This window comes from Odocoileus virginianus, chromosome 20 (assembly GCF_023699985.2).
Source record: "Odocoileus virginianus isolate 20LAN1187 ecotype Illinois chromosome 20, Ovbor_1.2, whole genome shotgun sequence".
Classification (NCBI taxonomy): Eukaryota; Metazoa; Chordata; class Mammalia; order Artiodactyla; family Cervidae; genus Odocoileus; species Odocoileus virginianus.
This window is the reverse complement of record NC_069693.1, coordinates 7,358,300-7,366,250: the sequence shown is the minus strand read 5'-3', so window position 1 is coordinate 7,366,250 and position 7,951 is coordinate 7,358,300. Positions and strand designations below refer to the sequence as shown.

At 45.5% G+C, this 7,951-nt stretch overlaps 1 pseudogene; it reads left to right on the top strand.

Moving 5' to 3' along the window:
- The first annotated feature begins 211 nt into the window (after nt 1-211).
- Nucleotides 212-4,826, top strand: LOC110139886 (small nuclear ribonucleoprotein Sm D1 pseudogene; annotated as a pseudogene).
- Nucleotides 4,827-7,951: the final 3,125 nt, after the last annotated feature.

The following is a 7,951-nucleotide window of genomic DNA, read 5'->3' as shown; positions in this document are numbered from 1 at the left end:
CGCAGACCACGCCCTCTCCGTCCGATGCACGCCGCCCCGTGATTCATGGCCTCCAATCAGCGACCCGAGTTTTAACGCATGCGCATGTATCTGCTTTAGTGTACCTGGTGCCCCGGTTGATAGCCCACGTGACTTCACATAAGCCAATCATAGCCCTCACCGCCAAGGACCCGCCTCCGGGGGCTAGATTTCTGGTTCCTCCTCCACCAATCAACTTCAGCCTTTGGTTCCGTCCGTGACTTTCCCTGCGGAATTTCGACCCTAGTCAGCTGATCACGGATCGTCACGAGAGAGCTCCAGGCCGGAAGACGCTGCCAATCCTCGCCTGGGTTTGACAACTCTTTTGCGCAGAGCTTCGTCTCCGCCTCCTCTCTATCTCCTGAAGGTCTCTTTCACTTGGAAAGGCGTCAGTGGGTAAGAAGGAAAGCGGTCTGTTTTCTTGCGCCCTCTGTCGACCTATGCCGAAATTGGTTTGGGAAGGCCAGTGAAGGCGGCATATCTCATTTTATTGTGTTTTGCTTTCCTGCCCTTCCAAGATACAGTTAAAAAAAGAAAATAGAAGGTTTGTGGCAATCCTGCGTTAAGCAGGTCTCTCAGAACTGTGCGGTTTCCCAAACAGCATTGACTCATTTAGTGTCTCAATGTCATGTTTAATAATTCTCACAATATTTTAAAGTTTTTTGTTATTCTTGTTAGGAGCTTGGTGACCTTTGATGTTATTATTAGGACTGGCTCAGATAATGATTAGTATTTTTTAGCAATAAATTATTTCTAAATTATAAATTTCTAAAATAATGCTACTGCACCCTTAATAGACTGAAGTATTCTTGCCTGGTGAGTTACATGGACAGAGGAGCCTGGCCGGCTAAAGTTCATGGGGTCTCAAAGAGTCGGATACAACTGAGCAAAGGAACAAAGGGAAAGTCATGTGACTGGCTTTATTTATTTATGAACTGAACCTGCAATGTTTTAGAGGTATGCTGAGGGGAGCAGAGGTCGTCTGGTTTCATTTGAAAAAAATAGCTGGTGAAACTGTTAAAATTTAGGTTCAACCATATCTAGCGCCCAGATCTTAGTTTTTAATACTCTGTTCTCCAATAAGAGGAATGAGAGCTCTTTGGATAAAAGGCTGGTTCTAAGACATTGCACAGGATGAGCCAGCCTGGAGCATCTTGTAGTTCCAGAAGGGAAGTCTCCTGGCCTCCACCTCTTTGTCTTTCTGCCTCCACCCTCCCCCCTAACCCCCCACCGCCACCCCCACACCATGGAATCTCCTTCTCTCTCCCTCCCTCTCTCTCTCTCTCTCTCTCTCTCTCTCTCTCTCTCTCTCTCTCTCTCACACACACACACACACACACACACACACACGATGGGTATATCAAAGAGACAAGAGCCAACTGAAAGAGCTCCCAGTGTCAAAGCTGGAACAATCTGAGCAACAGGCAGCACTGGATTATAACCCAGTCTATAAAATCTCCATGAGCTCATGCTGATATAAATGACTGAACAAATAAATGGTGGAGAATAAGAAAACATTCCAACTAATTTATGTGGATATTCCATTCCCAAGATGGAGTATGACTCTTCACTCCTCGTGTAGTCGGTGCACAGTGACTTTCTTCCACAGAGGACGGTGGTGGGGGTGGAGGTACTACACTGACAGTGTGGAAACCTGACAAACATCGTCAGTCAGGTGATGGAGGTTAACAGCAACAGTGACAAGTCATGCTGATACTGTGTACTCTTCATAACATGGGATGACAGTGGCGCTTCACCTCTGTGGTCTTTCTCACGCTCTGATCAGGAGAAAAACATCAGACTAACCCTGGCTGAGGCACACTCTCCAAAATACCTCACCACGACTCCTCATAACTGTCATCAAAAACAAGGGAAGTCTGAGAAGCTGTCACAACCGAGAGGAACCTAAATGTGGTGTCCTGTGTAGGGAGGATCTTTGCACAGAAGAGGGACCTTAGGTAAAAACTAATGAAATCTGAATAAAATATAGACTCTAGTTAATCAAAACATAGCAATACTGGCTCATTAACTGTAACAAACATGCCATACTGATGTCAGATAATAGTAGGGGAGGACCTCTCTGGTAGTCCAGCGGCTAAGAGCCCGCCTACCCGTGAAGGGAATCCGAGTTCAATCCCTGGTCTGGAAGAATTCCACATGCCGAGGGGCAACGCCCTTGCAGCAATGAAGATCCAGAACCACCAAAAATAAATGAATAAATAAAAATTTTAAAGATAATAATAGGGGCAACTGGGTGTGGGGTAAATGATAATTCTCTGTAGCATTTTCCCAATGTTCATGTAAATCTAAAAACTGTTCTACTAAGAAAGCGTCTTTAAAAAAATTTTAAGTCCCAGGACTCTACCTCCAATGATTCAGATTATGAAAGTCTGTGGTAGGGCACAAGAACGTGCATTTTTTTACAGGACCCCCAAATAATCAGGATGGCGATAATTCAGGCTTGAGAAGACCCTCTTTTCTGAGGGTGGAGTTTGAGGGGAAGTAATGCACAAGAAACCTTGCCCGGCTCTCTCCTTAAGTTCAGAGTCTCTTTGGGACCACTCCTTGTGGTTGCCACTGCATTCTGACCATAGATAAGATTGGGTGGGGGGCGGTGCGAATCTGGATAACCACAAGCAGTTTGGGTTCCCTACCCCTCTAAGCAGCACAACTGTAAAAGTTTCCATTTGTTTTAAGCCATTAAGTTTCAGCTTAATTTGTTACACAGCAATAGATGCCTAACATACCACCAGACCGTGAGGCCAGACACTTTCACTTTCAGAGTCCGCGGCCGCACTCGTGAGAGGGTGGGACCTACGCAGTGAGTGGCAGCACCTGCACTGCGTGAGCAGCAGCTGCTCAGGTCACGCCGGGCACCTGCCAATACCCGCTTTCCATCTTCTCATCAGCAGATACGTCGGGCTGGGCATTTTCCAGTTATGGAAGGAGGTGACTGAGACCCAAACAGGGTAGGTGAAATTTTCCCAAGGTGGCAAAGAGGGACAGGGAGCCAGGCTGTCAATCCCCGATCATCCGATGCCGGGGTCCTTTCCCTTCACTGCAGTGTCCACACTGCTTCAAACTCAACTTCCTCCTCTACTGTCCTCCCCGCCCCCTCTTTGCAGACTTACTGACCTGAAATGGGGCCCCCCTGTGAAGTCTTCTTGTGTGTGTGTTAGTCACTCAGTTGTTTCTGACTCTTTGTGACCCCACGGACTGTAGCCTGTCAGGCTCCTCTATCTGTGAAACTCTCCAGGCAAGAATACTGGAATGGGTTGTCATTTCCTCCTCCAGAGGATCTTCTCTATCCAGGGACTGAACCCAGGTGTCCTGCACTGGGGGCAGATTCTTTACCCATCTGAGCCACCAGGGAAGTCTCCTGACACCACCCTTTACCCTGTTCCCCCAGCCAGTCCCTCAGAAGGCAGCAGACACAGTCATGCCTGAAGCTGTCAGTCCTCTGATGGGTCCCCTCTTCCCTATCTCAGTTAACAGCGTCTACTCAGCCGCTCAACCCCCAAACCTGTTGTGCCAGCCTCGGTCCATCCTTTTGTTTACCAGCTGTCCATGTGATGTGTGACCCATCACCAAGTCTGAGTCTGCTTCTAACATGATCCTTAATGCCTGTGTTCCTGGCTCCCTTCACTGCTACCCCAGCCCAGGTCATCATCTTACCCTAGGGCCTTCTGGCTTCCCGTCTTGCCCACCACAACCTCCACACCGCAGCTGGAGCTCTGAACTGCCTCCCTCGGTTTCCGGGGCAGTCTGTGCTTCTCCGTGCTCTGGCCCGGAAGCCAGGTCTCAGCCTCAGTGGCGTCCTCCATGCACCCCACCTCCCCATCCACCCACCTGCACCCGCCACACCGTCACTTCCTCGAACTTGGCCCCCAGCTGTTCCTTTCTTTGTGTCACTCTGGAGTGGACACAAGGTCTGACTCCACAGGAGCCATTCCTGCTTCCTCTTCTTTCCTGGCAAATGGGATTCTAGTTTTGATTGGGTGGCAACAAACTTAAGGCAACACACTGTTTTTTCTGCAGGTCCGGAAACAGATCTCCCATGTCCAGTGTCCAGGATAACGGTGGCCATTTCCTTTCCTGCTGCCAGGGATCAGTTTAGAAAGAACACGAGGCGGTCTCTACATCGGAGCCCCAAGAGTAAGTGTTTCCGGCCATTCATACGCCCAACCTCTGCTCTCGGTAGTTGGATTTCGTGTACTATCAGGCCGAAAGGGTGACGGTGCCGCTAGGATGAAGCTTGTGAGATTTTTGATGAAATTGAGTCACGAAACTGTAACCATTGAGTTAAAGAGTGGAACACAGATCCATGGAACAATCACAGGTGTAGATGTCAATATGAATACACACCTTAAAGCAGTGACAATGACCCAGAAGAACAGAGAACGTGTACAGCTGGAAACACTGAGTATTCGAGGAAAGAACATTCGGTATTTTATTCTGCCGGACAGCTTACCTCTGGATACCCTTCTCGTGGATGTGGAATCAAAGGTGTATTCTGAGAAAAGGGAAGCTGTTGCAGGAAGAGGCCTAGGCCGAGGGAGAGGATGTGGCCTAGGCCGAGGCAGAGGAAGAGGGGGTCCTAGGCCATGATGTCGCTCAAGACTACTATTTCAAAGTAGCGGGGAAGGAAGACTAATCCATGACGGAGGAAGAGTATGAGGCCAAGGCAGAGGAATGTGAAGTCCTAAGCGATAATGTTGCTGGAGCTTACTGTTTCACAGGGGTGGATGTTCAAGTTTTTTGTACAGTCTTTGTTTGTAGCAGTTTTTAATAAACATAAATGTAACACATTTGTCTGTTGACTATATCATATTTTTAAAGTTCATGTGTATATACTTGATATCAACACAGTAAGAGCCAAGCATTTCTACTAGGTAGTCCCACAGTAATTCAATCTTAGATCAGGCTTTTAATTTTTTGAACTAAAATATTTATTTTATGAATGTATGTAGAATATATACCTTTTTATTTCACATGCACTGGCATGTTTTATTGTTTTACCTTGATTCCATTCTGTGGAACCCTCCTACAAGTAGTAAGTCCTTTTTGATACTTCAGAAACTGAGGTCCTGTGGAATGAGGTCTAAATTGATTCTCCTTTTCCTGAGTTTTGGTCCATGGAGACAGAGTTTCTTAGTAATAGGTGATGCTCATCTTCTAATTCGGGAGTTGTTGATTTTGTCATCATTGTTAATGGGTTTTTTTTTGGGGGTGTTGCCAGACAGTGTGTGGGATCCTAGTTCCCCAACCAGGGATCAAACCCATGCCCATTGCATTTGAAGCAGAGAGTCGTAACCACTGGACCACCAGGGAAGTCTCTTATTTTACATTCTCTGTGTTCAAACTGTAAACAATGTTCACTAGATTATCTGTTATGAGCAGTGTTGAAACTTGTAAATGTGTAATGTACTTATCATTGGCTCCTGTACCAAATACTTTTACAAGTGGTTCTTTAAGAATGAAAAAAAGGCAACTGACTTATTTGCCAGCAAAACTGGATTCTTTCCTGTCATTAATAAGGATGTATTGAATTGCTTTAATAGATTAGATTTAGAGAAAAATGTTTCAGTCACTGTGTGACTCCTGTGCCAGCCCGTGGACTGTAGCCCACCAGGCTTCTCTCTCCACGGGATTTCCCAACAAGAATACTGGACTGGGCTGCCATTTCCTTCTCTAGGGAATCTTTCCAACATAGGGATCAAACCCATGTCTTTTGCGTTGGCAGGCGGGTTCTTTACCACTGAGCCATCAGGGAAGCCCTGAAGAATGTACCTCTCAGTACAGAGTTTCTTATAAAGCTAGTTTACTGCTTCTGTTTGCATACTAAGACGAAAACCTGACCGAGGATTGGAGTGAACTAGATTCTGTATTTTGATTTAATCATGTATGTGGGTTTGTTTAATGAAAAGAACTATTCTGCAAAGATTGTTACCAAACAAGATTTAGGCCTTCTGGGAGGTTAGGTAAATTGAGATAGCAACAGCATTTGTGTGTGGCATGTGTGTATGTGTGCTCATTCTTTTCCATCCTCTGATTTTGTTCCTATTAATTGAATGCAAGCAGAAGGCAAAGGGACCCAGTGTTCCTCAAGGTGGGGAGACTTGAAGGGGACAAAAAGTAAAGCACAAGTTGTGAATAAACATAAAATGACTCCAGACCTCATGGTACTAACAGGCTGAAAAGGAAATATATACACAAATGCAAATTGTGAATACTCTGATAATACTTTGTATTATCTTGTCTGTTTCAAAAGCTGTGGAAGCTCATTTGAAATGCCAATAACAAAAAAAATGTTTTAACTGTGCCTTTTTTAAAAATTTTTTTGGCTGAGCCACATGACATGCAGGGTCTTAGTTTCCCGATCAGGGAGTCAAAACGGTGCCCTCTGCAGTGGAAGTGTGGGGTCCTAACCACTGGACCGCCTGAGAAGTCCCTTAACTGTGTCTTATTTTGTGAATTCTAATGTTTCAAAGTTTGCAGTGTGAAACCAGTCTGGTAACAGAGTTTAAATGTAAGGCTAAACCTAGTGGGTACTGCATTGAATTTGTCAACTTTAATAAATAATAGTTGTTTTATCAGCACAAGTGACTTTGAGAATAGCCAGAATTGCAATTTGGCAGTGCAAACTATGGCAGACCACAGGCAAATCCAGAGAACCAGGAAGCGGGCCTTGGTTTTTTTATAGGGCGTGGGGGAAGGAGGCAGGGAGGCTTTGGGAGGGGCAATAATAGAGTCTTTTGCAGGAAGAGGCCTCTCATTGGTTGGGTAACTACAGTTTCTGATTGGCTGGGCTCCCCAGGGGACAACAGATGGTTTCATCTTCAGATGTTTGAAGTAATTGGGTTCAAGTGAAGCTGGCCAGTTGGACCTCTGAACTTTCCTCATTGTCCTACTCCCTTTGGTTATCAAGGGCAGTCTTCACCAGGCATGTGGTATTATGAAAAGGATTGCCTTCTGTTTTTATGTTTTGGGGTGGGTTTTTTTTCCTTTTGGCTGCACTACTTGGTTTGTGAGTTCTTAATTCCCCAACCAGGGATCAAACCCAAGTCGTCAACAGTGAAAGCACAGAGCGCTAACCACTGGACAGCTGGGGAATTCCCAATTTGATATCTTTTAAGATTTTGTGAAATTTGGGGGTTTGTTTAAAGAAATAAGTGAGTTTAGGTAAAAAACTGTAAGTGAGCTAATAGAGAAATTATATTTCACAGCATGTTTTGTTTTACTACAACTAGACTGGCTAAGCAAGGATGGTTTAGTATTTTGAAATGTAATAATGTGTTTAGTAGTCAAAATTCACATGGTCTTCCATATCAGAATAACATTTAATAACACAATTGTCATTCCTAAAAACCTAAAATGGACTTTGCTTATCATGTTGACGAAGAATTTTCTATCTTCAACCAACAACAGTCATTTCTAGAGATGGGCCAATTAAAACAACAAAAGAATGAAAAAAAAAAAATGAATGAACACAGGCTACAGTTCTGGCCAAGGAGATGCGAGGCGAGTTTTGTGCTACAAGGGGTTTCTGTGTGTATATGTGTGTTTTCAGTCGTGTCTGACTCTTTGTGACCCCATGGACTGTAGCCTGCCAGGTTCCTCTGTCCATAGGATTTCCCAGGCAAGAATACTGGAGTGGGTCACCATTTCCTTCTCCAGGGATCTTCCCAACTCAAAGTTCAAAGTCACCTCTCCCGCGTCTTCTGCATTGGCAGGTGGGTTATTTACCACTAGCTCCACCTGAGAATGTCCTAATGTCCCTGGGAAGCCCCGCTCAAGCTTTTCTCCCTCTAAGGAAGGGAAACAAGGCAGGGAGGGACGTGCTGTCTGCCCCGTACCCTCTGAAGGTTGGGGTGCTGGTGGAGGAGGAGGGGGTCCTTGCTCCTGCCAACACTGGTCGCCGCTGGCAGGCCTG